The sequence below is a fragment of the Babylonia areolata genome, chromosome 1 (assembly GCF_041734735.1).
Source record: "Babylonia areolata isolate BAREFJ2019XMU chromosome 1, ASM4173473v1, whole genome shotgun sequence".
In the NCBI taxonomy this organism is placed as follows: Eukaryota; Metazoa; Mollusca; class Gastropoda; order Neogastropoda; family Buccinidae; genus Babylonia; species Babylonia areolata.
In genome coordinates, this window is record NC_134876.1 from 75946718 (window position 1) to 75969217 (window position 22500).

The window sequence follows — 22500 nt, forward strand, 5'->3', positions numbered from 1 at the left end:
GAGCCCGCTACGACCCCCCCCCCCCCCTCCCAGCACACCCTCTTCTTTCCTTCAGTTGGAGACAACGTGAGGAAGATGGACAGTTTTATGATGACTCTTGAGGCTGTGGTTGTGTGTCTCCAGGTGTGTACTACTTACCTCTGTTTTCTTCTTCTTCTTCTTCTTAGTGGTGGTGGTAGTGGTGGAAGTGCAGCGAAGGAGATTTTTAGTTTTAATCTCGGGACAGTCGTAAAAATAAAGGTGAGACGTTTTGTGGGAGTGTGATACCCGCCACTCTGTGTGTGTGTGTGTGTGTGTGTGTGTGCCGAATGTTGGGTAATTCATTGTTCACTTATATGTTCTGTTGGCGCGAGTGATGTTCCTAGTTGAGGATTTTGTTTGTTTTGGAGACTGTTTGCTAAGCTTGAACGTACTGTTTTGTGTGGATTAGCGATGAGGTGAGGATATTCGCTTCATCTTGATTCATTAGTTAGAGTTTGTATTCATGTGTGTGTGTGTGTGTGTGTGTGTGTGTGTGTGTGTGTGTGTGTGCACTTGCTCGAGCGCGTGCGTGCATATCTGTTCCTATATAGGAGTTCACGTGATGGTTTCACTTTTATCCTGACTTTCTCTGTGACCTCAAAATCTGGATTATTGCATGGCTTTAAACGCTGGATTGTTCCATGGCGGTAAAACCTGCATTGTTCCATTGCTGTAAAACCTGGATTGTTCCATTGCTGTAATGCCTGGATTGTGTCATGGCTGTAAAACCTGGATTATTTCATGGCTGTAAAACCTGGATTGTTTGTTCCATGGCTGTAATGCCTGGATTGTGTCATGGCTGTAAAACCTGGATTATTTCATGGCTGTAAAACCTAGATTGTTTGTTCCATGGCTGTAATGCCTGGATTGTTCCATGGCTGTAATGCCTGGATTGTGTCCATGGCTGTAATGCCTGGATTGTTTCATGGCTGTAATGCCTGGATTGTTGGATTGTTCTATTGCTGTAAAACCTAGATTTGTTTTCATGGCTGTGAAACCTGGATTGATTCAAGGTTGTAAAACCTGGATTCTTGTATTGCTGTAAAACCTGGATTGTTCCATGGCTGTAAAACCTGGATTGTTTCATGGCTGTAATGCCTGGATTGTTTGTTCCATGGCTGTACTGCCTGGATTGTTTGTTTAATGGCTGTAATGCCTGGATTGTTCCATGGCTGTAAAACCTGGATTGTTCCATGGCTGTAATGCCTGGATTGTTGGATTGTTCTATTGCTGTAAAACCTTTTTTTTCATGGCTGTGAAACCTGGATTGATTCAAGGTTGTAAAACCTGGATTCTTGTGTTGCTGTAAAACCTGGATTGTTCCATGGCTGTAAGACCTGGATTTGGCTGTAAAACCTGGATGGATTGTTCCATGGCTGTAAAACCTGGATTGTTTCATGGCTGTAATGCCTGGATTGTTTAATGGCTGTAATGCCTGGATTGTTCCATGGCTGTAATGCCTGGATTGTTTGTTCCATGGCTGTAATACCTGGATTGTTTGTTTCATGGCTGTAAAACCTGGATTGTTCCATGGCTGTAATGCCTGGATTGTTCCATGGCTGTAAAACCTGGATTGATTCATGGTTGTAATGCCTGGATTGTTGGATTGTTCTATTGCTGTAAAACCTAGATTTTTTTCATGGCTGTGAAACCTGGATTGATTCAAGGTTGTAAAACCTGGATTCTTGTGTTGCTGTAAAACCTAGATTGTTCCATGGCTGTAAAACCTGGATTGTTTCATGGCTGTAAAACCTGGATTGTTGGATTGTTCTATTGCTGTAAAACCTAGATTTTTTTCATGGCTGTAAAACCTGGATTGTTTATTCATGATTCAGGTCGAGAAATGTTGCCTTCAAAAGCCAATTTTATATCACTGATTTCATTGCGCTAAATAACTTTAAAATAATGAGCGTTTTAATTTCATTTTGAAATCATTTTCGTTTGCCTTCACTTTGAAAGGGTTTGCATTTGACAATCACCTTGAAACTGTATAGGCCTATGTTTTCCACTCATCTTGAAAAACAAAATTAAATAAAACGTGTTTGGCATTAACCTTGAAGAACATTTTCTCAATATGATACTGTTGTAAGCAAGTCTAGTTTCCTAGACAGATCTCACAGTTTGGTTGGATTTTGTAACAAAAATATCAACCCAGACGAATCATTAACCTCCTTTCATGGTGACTGCTCTGATTGTACTCTGACAGTCTGCTGTCTGTGTGAGTATATATATATATATATATATATATATATATATATATAATATCTCTCGCACGTGCGCGTGTATTATGGAAGTGCTTATATTAGCACGCAGACGTGTGCACGCCCATATGTGCTACGCATCCATCTAAACCCATTCCCAACCCACCCCACCCCCACCCCCCTCATGCCCATTGCCTCTCCAAACATTGACAGACAGGCACACAGACAGGCAAACATAGAGACAGAGAGAGAGAGACACACACACACACACACACACACACACACACACACACACACACACACACACACACACACACACAAGAAAAAAAACCCATGTGATTCCGGAAAATGGGCGAGAAGAAACTTTTATGTCATACTTAACAGGACTATAAACAGTCATTTTATCTTATTTAACTATCCAGGGAAAATGTCTCTTCCGTTCGTAATGGAGTCTTTCGTCCAGGGGAAATACTCTTTCCGAATAATTTGGATATCTTTTTATATATGTTCTCTCTCTCTCTCTCTCTCTCTCTCTCTCTCTCTCTCTCTCTCTCTCTCTCTCTCTGCCTGGAGATTAAAATTTTTGTTCTTGTTCTTGTTATATCTCTCTCAATATATATGTATATATACATATATATATATATATATATAGAGAGAGAGAGAGAGAGAGAGAGAGAGAAGAGAAGAGAATATGTCTTTATTACCAAGTGTACCGGGGTCACAAGGAATATATATACATACATATACAAGGAGTTCACACTGTCTTGGTGTCTTGGGCTCCACTCCTCGCAGAAAGCACTGAGATAAACACCGAGACTGGTTAAATATGAAAATATTAAAAACAGTAGACTTGGCATGTCTTTAAAACTTGTAATTTGAAAAGCAGCAAATGGTCGCTGCATAAACAGCTTCTTCAGGCAAGGGCAGTATATGTATGTATGTATATATATATATATATATATATATATATATATATATATATATATATATATACATACTGCGCATTTCTTTTCTTTGTTCATCATGCACCTTTGGAAAAAAAATTCAGAGGTAATGAAACAAAGCAAGAATACCTATTCCCAAAATATCTAGAGAACAACACAGACATTTGCTGTAATTTGGAGAGTGAGTTGGTTCAGATCGGTGGCCTGGTGGTAATGCTGACGACTAGGAATCGAATGTTCGTGTCCCATATATTGACCAGGATTTTCACCACCAACCCTACACCTTCCACTCGACCTTGAGTGGTGGTCTAGGCTATGGGTGCTAGTATTTCGGAAGAGACGATAAAACCAGATCCCATGTGCATTCATTAGATAGAATCCACGGAGCAATGAAAGTGTTGTCCCTGGCAAAAATTCGTGTTGGAGAAAGTCGACTTTGATAGTATATCACATACACTTGCAGACAGAATATATAAAAAAAAGAAAAAAAACATATAAGAAAAATATATTTGTGGCGCGCGCGCGCACACCCACACACACACACACACACACACACACACACACACACACACACACTTGCACAATGCACGCATAGAGAGATGAAAAGATAGGAAGAGACCGACAAACTGACCGAGAGGGACAGAGAAAAAGAAAGAAAGAAAGAAAGAGAGGGGCAGGAGAGAGAGAGAGTGAGAGAGAGAGAGAGAGTGAGAGGGAGAGAGAGGTAGGAGATAGAGAGAGAGGCACACGAGCAGGCAAACAGGCGGACAGGTAGTGAGTGACATTCCTCCATTCACTCCACTTTTAATTTCATTGACATCTACTCTCTCTCTCTCTCTCTCTCTCTCTCTCTCTCTCTCTCGCAAGACATAAACAGGATACGCAAATAATATACCAAAGTAATCATATATATGTACATCATTGAATGAACTTCCTCTTTCGCTTCGTCAAGTCTCCACACTCAGCTCTTTCAAGTCTGGCCTTAAAACCCACCTCTTCCCAAAATAGCCTCCCTTGCCTGCCCTTCCTTGTCTTTAGTTTCTCCAGTTTTAGAGTTATGCATGCGTGTGAATGACTGGTGCGAAAGCGCTTTGATTTGTCTCTGCACAAGATTCAGCGCTATATAAATACCATTATTATTATTAGTGTTATTATTATATCCCTGATCTCTGACTCCAGGTACCCAACCTCTCTCATTCAGCACTTTCATTCTCATTCAGTAGCCAGTACACCACCATGCTGAGCCTGTAAGTGATGCATATTCAAGTGCTCACGAGGGCTAAAAGCGTATCACTGCTGGGGTTTGGACCTTTGGCTTTACCTTTTTTTTTCTTTACAAAGATAATTAACAAATAGTAAATAGTCGTAACTCTTTCCACACACAAGGTACATAACCCCAAGCCAAAGATAATATGTACAGTTGTGTCATATTATCATTCTGTCATCTTTTGGCAATCTACATTTCTGTTTCAGTCCTGGTCAAAACGAGCATTCACTATCCAAGTGAAAAGACATAATGTTCATCACTGTCTCTTTTCTTTTATTTATCCGAATGCAAGCTTAATAAGGTGTGTTCCTAGGACGTTGCGTGTACTGACTTTCTGATTTTGTTTTTCTTGTCAATATTTCAAATCTACATGCAAATGGGTAGCAATGTAATGTAACTGATAGTAAAAATAGTAATGATAATACTAAATACAATAATATGGTTATCTATATAGGGCCTCATCAAATGAATTTGCTCTAAGCGCATTGCAACACAATAGTTCCAATATAAAGAAAATCATCCATTAAAACACGCAGGTTGGTCAACCTAAGTGAGCAAACACAACGAACTATAACAATGCATTACTTCAAACGTTTCCACCACACACACGCACACACACACACACACACACACACACACACACACACACACACACACACACACACACAGAGCTAAACTATATTCCTAATTTAACGATTCGGAGTCAATGACTTATCATCATTTCCAATCAATAACTTATCATTTTCATTCAATATTTAATTCATTTGCCTATTGAGCAAAGCTGCATTGAAAACAGTGAGCCATTTTTCCTCCATAATGTTATTCACGTATTAAACAAAATGTGGCCACAAATGTTCAAATCGTTTAGCTGCCTTGGGGTTCTTTACGTGTGCCGCACAAGGAACCTTGCGCTATTTTCTCAATCGAAATATCAGCACTATTCAAGGTCTTGGAATAGGTCCCTAACCAGTGCTGTGTCAACACGGTTATATCCGTCTCAATGGTTCTGTGGATACAGGCCTGATATTTCCACAGTCTCTGCGATCCGATGGTCTGTATGGCTTGTGTTTGTACAGGCTCTTTGCGTGGTCTGTCTCCACTGTCCTTGTTTCAGATCTGTATTCAGCGCTTGCGTTGTATCGGTTTCCAAACAATATTTGTAAGCCAAGTCTGCCACAGTTGGTATGGTGACATTTACGCCTCGAGTTGAGGTGGAAATAATTATGATTATGAACCGTTAGTGCAAATACTCGTTCGCTCGTCTTTGTAAAATGTGTACATTTATATATATATATATATATATATATATATATATATATTCTATTATTTTTCATCTCTCTCTCTCTCTCTCTCTCTCTCTCTCTCTTTCGCGCGCGCGTGTGTCTGTGCGCGCGTGTGTGTGAGTACACGCGGTGTGCATTTTCCTCAGACGAAATGTGGTTCTTCCTTCTCTTCGTCCTGCCTCATCTCTGATTCCCTTTGATAATGTCGTTCTCCTCCTCTTCCTTCTTCTCTTCCTTCTTCTTCTGTTTCTTCTTCTCCTTCGTCTTCTCCATCTGCTTCTTCTGCTCCTCCTCCTCCTTCTCCTCCTCCTCCTCCTCCTTCTTCTGCATCATCATCTTCTTCTTCTTCTTCTTCTTCTGCTCCTCCTCCTCCTCCAACTCCTTCTGCTTCTTCTGCTGGTATGTGGCCGCAAAGCACCAACTGACATTTACTGATCTTGATTTCAACCCAAAGGTGTTTACCAAAACAAATATAGAAGAAGAAGGAGGAGGCGGAGAAGAAGAAGAAGAAGAAGAAGAAGAAGAAGAAGAAGAAGAAGAAGAAAAGTATATAAAATAGTCTGCTGAACTTCCCGATGAAGGAGGCAAGTTTTGTCACCATCTCCACAGAGTTGGCTGCTGCCGCCACTTGTTGTGTGTCTGGCTGGAGGCGGTCCACGCCTTGATTGCTGGTGGGGCGACCAGTTCCCGCTCCTCTGGATCTTCTGTTTGCGTTCAGTTTTCATTCGCAAAAAAAGTTCCAGTAAACACCCCCCACATCAGCCAGAATGAATGAATGAATGAATCTTTATTTACCATCGGTGGAGATATTAGCACTTTGACCGACTTACATAATCATCTGCCATTGTTCTAAGAGACACACAAACATATACACATATACATGTTATACTCAATACATGTACAATGTACAAGGATAACGCAGCGTTAAACTGAAGAGACACAACATCGTTCATATCAGAAAACTTACGAGCACTTTTTTTTTTAAACAGGTTAATGTTTAACATCCACAAGAAAGAACAGACTAAAGGTTCTTACTGACTTCCATGTGTATTAAGTTTACAGTTGCCAAGTAGAGAACGTATGACATGCAAATAAATGAAGATTTTTTTTAAAAATCCCAGACAAATGTAAGCAATTGTGGTTCATAGGCAGGCAGACGGAAAAAATGTGAAGAAGGGAGGACGAGGGTGAGTGTGTGTCCCACTCCCGTTTTTCTTCTCCGGCCAATGAAAAAGGTCCCATGTGTTGCACAAAATAGAGAGAAACCACACGAAACGAATTTGCATTTCACGAGGGTAGTGGAGTAAGCACAGCTGCTTATTTTTACATCCAGCCCTCAAGAACTCAGAACTTAGAATTCTTTTAATGTCAATAGCTTATCAGCCCTAATGACATGGGGGTACAAACGCAACAAACAGTTTTTAAACAGATGAAACGACTATTCAAAACATACTTTTTTTTTTAATCAGTTGATAAAGAATCTACATAATTTCGACCATCCATTTTACATTTGTGTTGAGAAGAAATCAAAATATAGCTCTAAAAGAGGACAAAGTTTTTCATACATAGCAGTCTACACAAAGTTAATTTCTTTAGGAGCAACAGTGAGTAATGACAAAACAGAGAAGGGGGGTGGGGGGAACAAAGTGCTCCGTGGACGTGCATGCAGCTGAGACCATTAATAATAATAATAATAATGATAAATGTTGATAAAGATACTGTATAAGTGAAATAGTCACATGTGTTCATTACTTCTGGCTAAAGTTTAAGCGAACGTGGACAAACAGAATGTGTCTGACCTTAACCAATATCCATGTGTGTACATCCCCATGCACATTCTGGACATCCACCTATTGCTCTTCCTCAAACATGCACAGAAGCACAATCTCATCCACCGCAGGACAGCCATGGTCAAACTTTCGACAGTTTTATCCTATCGGCAATGCCAATCGCTTGCTACAGTCAAAGAAATCTGATGGTGGTTCTTGTGCTTTCGTGTCGTCTCAGGGCATACATTGCAGTATTAAGGATATTAAAAAGCCCAAAATTACTTTTAAAACAAGCTTCAATGAACGTCTAAGTTCTTGGCTGGTAAATTATACGAATTATTTAAATATGTACTGGTATGTTTTTATTTAGTCAGCACACCGGCTTTTATCGCCATAGATGAAACATGATCAATGCCTTACCAACCACACTCAGCACAATCATGCTCAGTAACAATAATAATAATAATAATTATTATTATTATTATTATATAGCGCCGAATCTTGTGCAGAGACAAATCAAAGCGCTTTCGCACCAGTCATTCACACGCATGCATAACTCTGGAACTGTAGAAAATGAAGACAAGGAAGAGGCAGGGAAGGGGCGCTATATTGGGAAGAGGTGGGTTTTCAGGTCAGATGTGAAAGAGTGCGCAATATATGCGTATGCTGTGACTGGTTGAAAAAAAAAAGGTTAAAATCCAATGGACGTTTTACGGCCATGTGAAGAGCGAGGAACATCGGGTTGAAGTGCCTTTCCCAGGGACACAACACCATTCCGAAACTGGGGTGGGTTGCATGAGCCTACCTAGCAGCGCTAAGTTTGCTTATCGTTAAGAATGTTCCTAACTCCACAGTAAATTCCATATACTTCGGAACTTTCTTATCTCTAAGCAAACTTAGTATTGCAAAGATCGCCTCATGCAGCCCGGCACTGGGCCTCAAACCCTGGTCACTGGTGGACACTGTATCAGCAGCCTGCAACGGCACTTGCTCTGACTGAGACAGTCAACCGTGTCGAATCAACATGAGCAGTGAACAAGTAAACCAACTATACTAACCTCCTGCACACTTACACATGTATCTGCCCATTCTGGGCTTCATTTGTCGCTCTCCATACAAGACTTGTCTTCCGTAGATGTACGTGCTATTTGCGGGCCTGACTCTTGTTTTCAGAAATGTTTAACTTTCATCAGCGTTGTTGTTTGTTTGTTTTCCCATTAGCAATGTCACTGGCATCTGCCTAAGAATCCAAATGGTAAACTTGTGCTTTTGTATGTAGTCCTGGAGCCTGCACCACAAGCCCCAAATTAATTCAAAAGTGCCCCAGGCTTCACGGTTGAAAGGTGATAAGAAGATGAAGACTTCGTTGTTTTTCCTTGGGGCTACGTCTACAGCGGTGTATGTCTGCCCAGTAATGCGTCATTATTGAGTCTTATGGAGTGAATAAGACCCTAGTGTCTGTCGCCTAACAGACGCAGAACTTTTTTCTCCACGATGTCTTTTAAAGAGAAGGTGTGTGATGTTCTCGTTGTATGTCTGTCTGTCGCTTTGTCCGTTTGTCACTGAATACTATGTACGCATGTACATTTTTTTTAAGCCATCAGACTTAAATTGAATTGAGATGTCAGCTACAGCTGAGACATTTCGGAGTTGGTCTGAAAATTGGAAGCACGCAGCTGTGAAGTACTTCGATGAAGAGTTAATTGGCGTATTCTGTTCTTCCTCTTTCTGTACGTATATATGTGTGGTGGTCAGGTAAAATGCAGACACATGTTTTTCATATATATTTTTACGTGTCTACTTACGTATTGCTACCTTTAAAATGTATCCCAATGCAGAACTTATAAAAAATAACAGTTTCTGAACATGTTTCCATGTGTTGCTGGGCGCTGATTCCGAATCTTTCTCACACACACATCAATTTTGGCTGGTCTGTCGCAGTCCAAATACGAACAGTCCATATGGAGCTGTAAACATGAGTTCGCCAAGTTGCCAGACGTTTCTTCTTCTTCTTCATTCGTGGGCTGCAACTCCCACGCTCACTCGTATGTACACGAGTGGGTTTTTACGTGTATGACCGTTTTTACCCCGCTATGAAGGCAGACATACTCCGCTTTAGGGGGTACCCGATGTTTCAAGAGACCTTGTGATGCTGTTATATCACTTCTGTGGTGTGCAGTTGTACCTCCTCTGATTCAACCTACGCAGGATACTATGAGTCTACGCTATAGATCTGCTAACACCGAAGACTTTGATAGGAACTTATCATATCGATTGGGGGTGGGATGGTGCGGAGAGAGATCGAAACAGAGGTCATACTAAGACATGGCGTGAATGGCCACATGATTTGTGACATTAGTTTTTACTCGAATGATTATGAGGATGTGGATGATTCTTATTTTTCTTCATGTTTTAAGCAGGTGCAACGTACGTTATCAGGACGCCTCTTTAAAACAGAACTGAATTTTTTTCTGTTTCCTTTTCTTCTTTTCTCTGTAGTAGTATTTGAATTATTTTCATTTATTTTATCTTCTTCAAATGCTAGACTGAGCAGCCAGATAGACCTGTGTCGCTTGTTTGCAATCTCATTCGACTTAAAACGAATCACTAAAGTCATATATTGTATGTATTCACTACTTTGATATCTCGAAATAGCTGGATCAAGTTTATGAGAAGCAGATCAGCTTCATGATAATTGACCGTTGATGATTATGGGAACCACGTTTTTTTTGTTGTTGTTGTTGTAAAATTCACGGCATGAAAATAAAGAACAAAAGCTAATGTCTCAGGCGTTGAAAATTGCTTTCCTTGACATTTACCCGGTACATGGACACTAATCTATATGTTCTCGACAAAGGACACCAATTTCTATGTTCTCGATAATAGACACCAACTGATAGGATCTTGACAACGGAAACCAGTTTATATGTTCTCGACAATGGACACCAATTTACATGTTGTCGACAATGGACACAAATTTCTGTTCTCGACAATCATTCCTTGCCAAAGACCTTCACAAAACGGAAGAGCATGGTAACACGGGCGGAATGTTTATCTTATCTGTTTCCTTCTTTTGTGCAGATGCACTCATTTGTCTTGAACCCTGGAAAGGATCCTAACTAGAAAGACAAATAACACCCCCCACCCCCCACCCCGATCCCCCTCGGTGTGTCCTGTCCATTACATTTTTCTTCGAGGTTATTTGGTGAAAGGCATTCTTTTTACATTCGCTTTGATTAGATAAGTGGAACAGAAAAAATCAGCTCATTTGTTATATTCCTTTGATTAAATGGGTTGTGGGGGGAGGGGGCTGGAGGGCGGTCGCATGGCTCCACAAACCTGCATTGTTTTACGCGGACAAAATCGATGTGATCATCTTTTAGAAGACGGATGGAGCTTTTCTCTTTGATAATCACCTCTATATCCTTTCTCTCTTCAAATTGAAATCGAAATAGGGATCGTTGCCTCCATAATGATTATATTTGAAGGATCTTGCGCTAAGAATGTGGTGTAGGGATCAGGAGAAACGCAATAGATTTTAACATAATGAACGAGAACTGGCCAACATTTCAGACGTTACCGGTAACAAAAGAGGTTACCGATGAAATTCTTCACGCAGGGCCTTCGTGTTGAACGTGCTGCATCGGGTCTATCCTGACCACATGCGTCTGTTTTGTTTCAGTTCAACGGGGGACACATGCCGTAATTGAATCTCTCGCCTTTCTTTGTCAAACTGGGTCTTTCTCTCGATCTGTTTCTCTCTGTCTCTCTCTGTCCGTCTCTGTCTCTGTCTCAGGCCCTGAGAAAAACTCACCTGCACCCCCCACACAATCACACATACAGAGAGAGAGAGAGAAAGGGAGGAGGTTAGAGACAGAGGCAGAGAGAGGGGGAGGGGGACACTGAAGTGTGTGTGTGTGTGTGTGAATAAAACCCCGCTTTTCATTAGCTTTGTGTTTGTAAGGGATGAAAAAAGCAATAATTCTATTGTTAGAATAACATTTGCATTCACCCCCTCCCCCTCGTTCTCTGAGAAAGAAACAAGACACACACCATTTTTCTCAATAAAGTATTGCTTCTGTCACACAGGCGACAAACAGCTTTTTTTCCTCCTGTTGAATTGGTGCCTCTCATTTCCCCTGCTCACCCCCAATTTGCTTTCTTGTATTGCGTGCGTGTGCGCGCGCGTATGCGTGAGCGCGTTCTTGTGTGTGTGTGTGTGTGTGTGTGTGTGTGTGTGTGTGTGTGTGTGTGTGTGTGTGTGTGTGTGTGCGTGTGTGTGTGTGTGTGTGTGTGTGTGTGTGTGTGTGTGTGTAAAAGGGAGAGAGAGGAAGGGGGAAGGGAGAGAGAGTTGGGTATTCGGCTTTCTCGAGGTTTACGTCACACACAAATTCAGTGCCCAGTAATTACGATGGAGGAAGAAGAAGATGCTGGTGTTTGTTGGTGGCCTTTTATTCCAGTGTTGATAGTTTAGCTTTTTCATTCTAAAGCAAGTTATTAATGTAAACTATGCAAGGTTAGTTATGGAAATGCAAATGCATATATCATGAACACGAAAAAAAAAAAACTCCACTGGGACGCTGTTTTTTGTTGTGGGTGGGGGGTTCGTAATGAAGTATAGTTTGGATATATCGTGCTACAAATTAAGTGCTTCTGTTCCTGTGTTTGCCTGTGTTGTGTTGAGTGTGTGTGTGTGTGTGTGTGTGTGTGTGTGTGTGTGTGTGTGTGTGTGTGTGTGTGTGTGTATGCGCGTGCGTTTTCCTACATTTCTGTTATTGCTTTTTTTGCGTGCAGATACAGACTCTCCTTCGTGTTTCCGCTTTCACGATTGCTCTGAATTGTGTTGTTATTTCCATACACACACAAACTGCACATAGAATGGAAAAGATTTCTTCGTACAAAAGCACATCCGACAAATTGTATGCTCACCTGCTTTAATGTTGCTGAACACTGTCCTTGTGCGAGCAAAGGTTCTTGTTCTTTGCAGAAAGAAGTCCGTGTCCCTTTTAGTGAGACTTTGTGAGCCCTGGTGTCTTTCACGGCTCCTAATGCTTATCCCCTATATCTGGCACAGGCATGAAAAAAAAGAATCTCTCCAGGGGTCAGGTTTAGTTCTACCCACACTCCTATATCAATTGTTTTCTTTCCTTATTTTCAATGTAGCCGTGTACCGAGTGGTTACTGAAGGGTACGGCACAAAAGACTTAACTAAATGATTGATTGAATGAAAGGATAGACAAGATCCCACGCACAGGCCAGGAACATATAGAGGCCAGTCACAAATGGGGTTTTCTATTGGTTTATTTACAATAGTTACATGGAGAAAAACTAAGAGAAGAAGATATCTAGGAGAACTAAGAAGAAGACAAAAAGAGAAGAAGAAGACTAGAAGAGAACTAGTCTAAGAGAAGACAGTGCAGCCATACGTAGCGAGGTGTCAGCTGTTGTGGGGACACACACGACACACTGCCCGCTACACAGCAAGAGAGAGAGAGCAGGCTCTGGTCAGATGACTGACCAGGTATGAAATGACCACTCATCATTCACTGTGCCAATTTATGCAAGTTTAGCGGACCGCAAAGTGCGTCACGTGTGCTTGCAAGCAGATCGTCACTAATCACGGAGAATCCGATGACAATTGTGTTTGTTTAAAGGTGTTCAGTGATAGATTTCTAAATGATTCCTGAACCGATTTACGTCGGATAAGTTGCAAAAGAAAGAGCTCAACACCTACTTTATCATGAGTATAAAATGAAGTGTTGGTTATTTAAGATAAATTTATAATCTTAATTTACGTCACCTGAACAGGGTCAGTTTTAACGAGCTCATCACTGAAAATTACAAACTGCGTTAGATCAGTTTAACGTAGGCGAACATAAATGGAATAGATTTAAAGATGGAATTAAGACGAGTCTGCCAGTATATAATACTAGTAGTTTACTGATCTGACAAGAGAGTTATTAATTAATTACTGTGGAACAGAAACACAAGTTTGCTCTCAGCCAATGACGTATCGCGACGCGACACTGGTCGAGCAGTTAGCAGGTGGTCTGGCCAGGACAAAATGATGTAAGCAGAGTGACGTCACATATTCTGTGCAAGGGTTAGGACGGAAAACGTCGTCTGCTCTGGCTTGTGCGTGAATAGTGTTGGAGCAAGCATAGCGCGCTTGGTCACACCTCCCCCCATCTTTTGAAAACCATCGTCCGCGATGGTTAATTTAAAGTAATTCTTGTGAGGAGACTTACCTGAGCATCAAACAAGAATTATTGGGCAGGTAAGGGAGATAATTTTGCTGATAAATGATAGCTAAGCGAATGTGAAATGACTGCAACATTCTTAGGAACAATACCCTACTTCTATATTCAAAATGGCTTTAGCCAGGTTAAGTTAAGAGTTTGGACTTAGTCGAATGCATCCTAACTTAACTTTGAACAGTTTGATTTTGAGAAGGGGTCCCAATTTGGTAAATACACTATGAAGATGGAAAGCATTCATTTATGTGCCTATCAGTCTATCTATCATATCACTGTCAGACACACATATAAACAGGCATACATGTATAAAAGCATAGATTATAAACATGAATTATGTGAGCATGTTCATAGACATGAAAACATAAAGCATTGCATAGGCCATATGACAATGATAGGTCATAGGAAAGGCAAGAAGGTAAGAACAGAATAATTAAAAAACTGATAAAACATGAATAATGCATCACGACTGTCTCTGCTGCAAAAGAAAATTAGTTTGACCAGTCTCAAAACACTGTTAGTGGAGTCCTGGTTGCCTGTCGTGTGGATCGCCTTGGTGCAGGATCTGGTGGTAGTGGAGGCGGCTCTGGTGCAGCTCGCTGGGTTGGTGTCCTGGGTCTTGGCATGGGCCTGGTCAGCCACATACCACTGTCACTATCGGTATCAGTGTCTGTGTCAGACACTTTGTCGCCCTGGTGGTGCAGTGGGACCGGGTCTGTAGGCTTGACAGAGGGTGGTTGTTGGCTGGACCTCTGCAGTGCGGGGCTGATGACAGGTGGGGACAAGTGTGGGACGACAGCATCAGGTGTGGTGCTGTGGCGCCTCCGTCGTCTGCGTCTCCTGCGTCGCTGGTTTGGAGCTGGTGCAGTTGGCGTTGGTCCAGGTTGCCCAGTGTGTGTGTCAGTGACACACTGGTTGTGGGCTGGAGCTGCAGGCTGGTGGTCAGCATTCTGTCGCCTGGCCTGGTAGCATCGCTTGTGGCGACACTGGTGCTCTGTGTGGCCAGACCTCTCACACCAGACACAGTGCGAGGGGTCTGGGGTGTGCTCAGCAGCACAGCGTTGAGGATGAAGTGCTGGTTGTGGAGGAAGTGGGCTGTGTGCTGGCATGGGTGACTGCAGCTGACGTCGCAGGCTGGCGTTCTCAGCTGCGAGTGTGGCCAGCTGAGCTTCCAGGCGGACAACAGTGGTGTTGTCTACGCCGGGGCAGGTGTTGTAGGTGTGGCTGTCCTCCCGCAGCCATCGCAGGGCCTCCTTCTTTGTTGCCTCGAAGGTGGTGTCAGGGTGGTCGCGGATGAAGCGCCTGACATCGCGCCTGAGTGCAGCTGGCTGAAGGCCTCTGGCGAAAGCGTCACGGAGGATGGTCACTGGCACCTGCATCACCCCATCTTCAGCCCTGTTGACCTTGGTCCACAGGTACCGAAGATGTGATGCGTAGTTGGTCACCGTCTCCTTGGGCTGCTGCTGCCTGTTGAAGAAGGTGGTGGCAAGCTCTGTGGCATCTCGCTGATCTCCCCAGTTCTCATCAAGAACCGCAAGGATCTTGGCTGGGGTGTCCACGTCAGTCGCTGGCAGCCTGACGATCTGCTGGCGACATCGGCCTGCAAGGGCTGATATCAGCCAGAGAGAGGCTGTTGCGTCATCCAGGGGCTGTAGCTGGAGAATCAGTCTGGCCTCACTGATGAAGTCGTCGACCTCACTGCTGCCTTCCTCACCGGATAGCGTCGGGAGTTTGGGCAGGAAGTCAGTTGAGGCCATCTTGATGTGGGCGACGTTTCTTGTTGTGGACTTGACGTACCTGCTGCACTGTCTTCTCTCTTCTCCTATGTTAGATTATCCCTATGTGACTGTTAGTACAACCTCTTGTCCCTGTACGATCCTAGCTCACAGCGCCAAGTATGTGATAGAGATTAGCTTGGCTAGGAGCTGTGATTTATTAAGAGATATTAAAAGAATTAGCACATCCTATGCTCACAGCGCCAAGTTGTAACAAGGTACACTTGGTGGTAAAGGGCTGTGGTTTTGGGATGGATTGAATTTGGATAAAAGAATTGAAACCTTAAAGGGAATAATTTTGGATCAATCTTGTGATGGATCTTTATCCTGTCGTAAGAATATTCTAAAGGATCAAAATCCTGTCGGCGACGCCACTTTTGTGGCCGTGTACCGAGTGGTTACTGAAGGGTACGGCACAAAAGACTTAACTAAATGATTGATTGAATGAAAGGATAGACAAGATCCCACGCACAGGCCAGGAACATATAGAGGCCAGTCACAAATGGGGTTTTCTATTGGTTTATTTACAATAGTTACATGGAGAAAAACTAAGAGAAGAAGATATCTAGGAGAACTAAGAAGAAGACAAAAAGAGAAGAAGAAGACTAGAAGAGAACTAGTCTAAGAGAAGACAGTGCAGCCATACGTAGCGAGGTGTCAGCTGTTGTGGGGACACACACGACACACTGCCCGCTACACAGCAAGAGAGAGAGAGCAGGCTCTGGTCAGATGACTGACCAGGTATGAAATGACCACTCATCATTCACTGTGCCAATTTATGCAAGTTTAGCGGACCGCAAAGTGCGTCACGTGTGCTTGCAAGCAGATCGTCACTAATCACGGAGAATCCGATGACAATTGTGTTTGTTTAAAGGTGTTCAGTGATAGATTTCTAAATGATTCCTGAACCGATTTACGTCGGATAAGTTGCAAAAGAAAGAGCTCAACACCTACTTTATCATGAGTATAAAATGAAGTGTTGGTTATTTAAGATAAATTTATAATCTTAATTTACGTCACCTGAACAGGGTCAGTTTTAACGAGCTCATCACTGAAAATTACAAACTGCGTTAGATCAGTTTAACGTAGGCGAACATAAATGGAATAGATTTAAAGATGGAATTAAGACGAGTCTGCCAGTATATAATACTAGTAGTTTACTGATCTGACAAGAGAGTTATTAATTGATTACTGTGGAACAGAAACCCAAGTTTGCTCTCAGCCAATGACGTATCGCGACGCGACACTGGTCGAGCAGTTAGCAGGTGGTCTGGCCAGGACAAAATGATGTAAGCAGAGTGACGTCACATATTCTGTGCAAGGGTTAGGACGGAAAACGTCGTCTGCTCTGGCTTGTGCGTGAATAGTGTTGGAGCAAGCATAGCGTGCTTGGTCACATCAAGAACATGTGAGAGTGGAGTGGGGGCCTAGTGGTAACGTGTCTATCTGGGAAGCGAGAGAATCTGAGGGCATGGGATCAAATCCCATACTGCAGAATTTCCCTATCCTCCACTAGACCTTGAGTGGTGGTCTGGACGCTAGTCTTTCGGTTGAGACGATAAACAGAGATCCCGTGTTGCAGCATGTACTTAGCTCACGTGGAAGAACCCACGGCGGCTAATGGGTTGTCCTTGGTAGGATTCTGAAGAAAAACGCACTATGATACGTAAAGAGATACACTTGCAGACAATAAAAGAAAACAGAGGTGGTCCTGTACTGTGGTGACACGTCCTCCCTTGAAATTTCACACAGATAAATTTGTTCTGACAGAAAGTAATACATTACAATACAATACATTACAAAAATGACAACAAAATACAATACAATACAATACAAAACAAGAGAGGCAAGGGTTAAGGCCTTCGAGACTCACTTGTGATACACTTTTTAAAAAATCCAAGCTTTTTATATAATGTTTAAGATGAAAAAGATGAGTTTAAAGCAAATTAACTCCCCTAGCATTAATTACAGAGTAATTTCCCTTTTTTACTATCTACACCAAAACGTTTGCAAAATAAATATAACTTCCATGCTTAGCAAAAGAAGTTCCTGTTTGAACAAAAAATGATAATAATGACTGCTCTTGTTGTTGGGTCAGAATATCAGATCAAAGTGCCAAGTTTAGAGAATACAAAAAATATAAATATAACAGTAAATGCAGTTTGCATATAATTAGGCTTCATTTTTTATTTTTTTGTGCCCATCCCAGAGGTGCAATATTGTTTTAAACAAGATGACTGGAAAGAACTGAATTTTTTCCTATTTTTATGCCCAATTTGGTGTCAACTGACAAAGTATTTGCAGAGAAAATGTCAATGTTAAAGTTTACCACGGACACACAGACACACACGCACACACACACACACACACACGCACACAGAGAGAGACAACTGAACACCGGGTTAAAACATAGACTCACTTTGTTTACAACAAGTGAGTCAAAAATGACAACAAAAGGCTCCGCTCAGACGGAACCATGATGCTAAACCAGTCCTTATCGGCAGGATGTTGCTCCAATGCGGCATTGTTCTTTCTGTCCTTATCTTGAAGACAGCATGTTTTGTGACCCATTTTACGTTCTTGTCACAACTGATGTCTCCATGTGACACACCCTGACACCCGCACAATTTGCGGTCGGCTTGGCAACATGGAATGTCTCTGTGTGAAATTCGGGCTGCTCTCTCCTGGTGTGTGTGTGTGTGTGTGTGTGTGTGTGGTCTGTGTCTGTGTCTGTGTGCGTGTGTGTGTTGTGGGGGTTGGGGGGTGGGGGCAAAGTCGTCACTGCCAGTATTATTTCTTGTCTGTTGTTTCCGTTGCGTGCCATACATGTGGGCTAGTTTGGTTCTTGTTCACCTTGTTGTGAGTAATTTTACATGCTGTGAGGAGATTTGTAATCCGATCCTCTTCTTTCATCCCATCATCCCAGGGGATCATCTTGTAAATTACGATTACGCGACAACTTTATACGCACGCAAAGTTAGTTTGGTCACAGCTACCGTGGATATGGACATGCTTTAGTGTTGACTAGCATTCATAGAGTCGTGTTAACAGTGTGAGTCTTGTGAGCATTTTTTCTGTTTTTGTTTTTGTTTTTTCAATGACGGTGGTTTCACCAGTTTCTGTTTCAGTTTCATGGAGGCTTCGGTTTCAATTTGAAGGAGGTGTCAAAGCAAGTGGAATGATCCATATGCCCTACACCACATCTGCTCTGAAAAAAAAACGGAACATATGCCTGACCTTCGCAGCCAAATGACCCAAATCGCAGCCTCGGCCTTGAGACCCTACTTTAAAGGCGTCAAAACGTGCGGACTAATCCATATACGCTACGGCACATCTGCTTAGATAAGCGAGAGAGAAAAATAGCCATCATATCCCTCTTACATGTGGTGTTTACCTTTTTTATTATCATCATTATAGCGTCTGCCTCTACTTTGATCGTGCCTTGTTCGATCTTCACCCCTAAAACACCACGTTGTACGTGCCTCATCAACGTATGGAACCTGACCAAGCAGTTCTGTCAGTCTCACCCTGGCACTGAATAAGAAGCATGCAAAACTGGTGTTACCCCCCCCCCCCCCCCCCCCCCCCAAAAAAAAAAAAAAAGGGGGACAGCTTTCCCTCGCTTTCTTTGTTTAACGATTCTCTGAACAAACATGCAAGCACAGCGTGCAGGCCAGTTGTATGGCTGCTGGTTGAGAGGCATAGATATATCTCCCGAGTCTCTGTATCACCAGGATTTCTTCTTTCAGGTGTTTGTTTCAAGTGCGTCAATGAATGCTTGCATTGGCTTTCGTCGTTTCGCATCTGGGTGAGTGTTTTGAAAGAAGTTTTGTGACAGCTTACACGTATTTCAATTATATACGTCTAAACTGCAAACAGGACTTAGTTTTTTCGTCACATCCGAATGACTAGCACCCAGACCTCCATTAAAGGCCCAGTAATGGAGGGGGTAATTTGGGTCCGTATATGGGACTGGAACCTGAGTGCATTCACTTCTTAGTCGGATGCGTTATCACTAGGCCACCGCTTTGCATCTTCACACAGCCAGGGTCATTGGTTTAATTCTTGACGAGGAAGTGGTTAACTCATTTGGGCGATGCAGTTATGGGTGCAATGATGTCATGACCCCCCCCCACCCCCACCCCACCCCACCCCCCTTCCCCCTAAACAAAATTACAGATTAAAGCGGAGGGGGTAAGACGCGGGTGATCAACTCTTCCATCATATTTCTATGTTCCATATATATTTTGCACAGATACCACGAAGAAGGGAAAGGTGACCAGACGAAGTTACCCCCCTTGACTGCTGAACCCTGTTCAAATTATCAGTGAGGCACCAGCTTATAACAGAAGATCCTACAAGATTTCTTTACTCTTTAACGATGAACCTGATCAAAAGGTAATATTACATCAAGAGGGAGAGATTCAAATAAAGGAATGTGACTGACTTTCTCTCTTTTTTACCGTGAGGGTAACAGCCCTTCACTGTCGAGCATGCCTGTCAGCAGCAGTCAAAGGTTTGAATTACTAAATATAGGAAGGCATCCACTCAAATATGGTAATAATCAAAGACGGCAATGCCTTCCAATGGGGAATGAAGAAGGGAGGGATAGGTATGTGCGGGGGGTTGGTAATGAATGTTAAAACGCGAATTTAGAATGCATCATTAAAGCGCGAATTTAGAATGTATCAAAGCAGCTGCTGAACTTGCTTGATTGGATACAAGGAAAGACTCGCGTCAACACTGATTGATGGAAGTCAAACAAGAACCCCACAAAAGCCAGATCTGGTGATTCGCTTTCAGGAAGATGGGAGCTCTGCAAGCCGGATGTCCAGAGGCGCATTGTTCATTCTTCAGCCCAGCAAATCCCGGAAGAGCCAGCGACAATTGACAAACCAAGACTCAGTTGTGTTAACAGTCCTGTTTGTGTAGTCGTTATCATTAATGAAGATTCGCAGATTTGATCTAGTTTTTTTTCCACGCAGAATCTGGTGAATGAGACAAAAATACTTAAGAACAGAGAGAGAGAGAGAGAGAGAGAGAGAGAGAGAATAAAAACAAGTATTGTCTGGGGGAACCGAGCAAGTTACTTGTTTTTGTCCAAGACCATGAGCAACTGTTCCTGCCTGTTATTTCACAAATTATATCAGCTAGTGTAATATGGTCTTGTTCAGGCCCCTGCTTTGAATTACCGGAGATGCTGATACATCACACTAAACAAAAAAAGCCATCGTCAAAGACAGCACTCCCTCCCGATGGGGAATAGAAGGGGGAAGGGGTAAGTATGTTCGTGGGGTAGGAGACAAGGGAAGGGGTTTGAAGAGGTGATGGGAGTTAAAGTGCAGCTCCAGAATGCATTCATTTACTGAGCTTGCTTGAGTGGGCACAAGGGAACACTACTTGCGTCAACACTCAATGATGGAAGCCAAACAAGAACCCCACAAGGTCCAGACCTGGTGATTCATTTTCCTGAAGATGGGAGCTCTGCCAGCCGGGTGTACGAGGACTGATCGGTGTAGCAGTCTATTCGTACCCCATTAAGTTTTTATCCCAGGGTAAACTCTGGCTAACTCAGTGTAACCCTGGGGTCTGTGTAGACAAGGTTGGAATGACCCTCGACGGTAAACTTTAATTGGTCAGAAATGACCCCACCCCTCATCTTTTGATAGCTAAACCTGCAGAACAGACAGGGGGCAGTTTCCAACTAAGGGTGGAGGGGGTTCGATCTTGACTAGCCATAAATTACTTACTTTCGCCTAGCCTAGCCTAGAATACCCCCGGGGTAAAAACCTAGCCGGGGGGCGGGGTGGTGGGTGGGGATAGTTTGAGGCTGTTACACCGGCACAGACGTTTTGTTGATTCTCTGGGTCTGACAAGTCAAGGAAGACTGCGCGGAAATGGGTCCAACTATTAACGCCAAGACGGTGGTGGGTCAACAGTCTGCCTCTGTTGCTTGATGCCGTTATCGATGTGGATCTACAGAACTGATGGGGTTTTCCCTCTGAGGATCTAGTAGGAATGAGACAAACATTAGATAAATTACTGAAAGAACAGAGAAAAACAGACAGGATACTTTAATCATGCATAGGTCATTGCCCTACCTGATGGGTGCAGCTGCCCAGACATTACACATGATTGTCAGTTCAACATCAATCAGCATTCTACCATCACTTTCTCAAAAAACAGCAATAGGTCGAAATTTGAATGTGTTGTACAAATAATCTGATAGGGTTCTAACCGTGCATTCGTGTTTTGATGCTGAAAGTAGATTTAATGAAAAAAAGACATATATTGTATTACTTAGGTAGTAAATATTGAGCTCTTAAACCGTTTAAAGCTTAAAACAAAATGTACCATACCTGCTTCAGGTATAGGTCTAACCGTGGAATAAAATTTGTTAAGGGATATAAAAAAAAAAAATCAATCTGCTATAGCGCCAACAGCCCGGTATGTTAATTATTTCTTTTCAGCTGGGAAAATTTCCAAACATGAATGCAGTTAATAACGTTTCCTCAGCTCGGTTCACATTACGCACACGTCTCCGTTCGCATGTGCAGAGAGATGTGAAGTGTTTAATATGCTTTCGTTGAAAACAAATTCCTGTCCTTGCCAGACCATCTCTCTTCCACCTCCTCCTCTTTCTCCGCCTTTTTCTTCTTTCCTTTTCGTTCTTATTGTTGCTCTTCTTCCCTTTTTTTCTTCTTTTTTTTTCTTTCTTTCTTTCGTTCGTTCTTGCTTTCATCCTTCTTTGTCTCGTTCTTTGTGAACGTGGCATGAGGAAAAGGGTGGTCAGTCAGAGTGCAGTGGAAATGCGGCAGTCCTTTCCTTCGTTGGCCTACAATACGAATTAAAATTCTGTCAGTTCAGCACTGTTGTAATTAAGCATGTGCAGTCCAAGCAGAACCAGCCATCGGCTCTCAGCTGGGATGCCTCAGAGAGAGAGGGAGAGAGAGAGAGAGTGGGAGAGAGAGAGAGAGAAAGGAGAT

The 22500-nt window shown here is 42.6% G+C and overlaps 1 protein-coding gene across 2 annotated transcripts in view; it reads left to right on the top strand.

Moving 5' to 3' along the window:
- Positions 1 to 373: 373 nt before the first annotated feature.
- LOC143293580 (RYamide receptor-like) overlaps positions 374 to 22500 on the top strand; it is an 86991-nt gene continuing 64864 nt past the window's right edge. The window contains exon 1 of one of the 2 annotated variants that reach the window (XM_076604646.1): positions 374 to 437. The gene's annotated coding sequence lies outside the window, so the exon portion shown is untranslated. The remainder of the gene's footprint in view (positions 438 to 22500) is intronic. The other variant, XM_076604637.1, reaches the window with a different exon arrangement.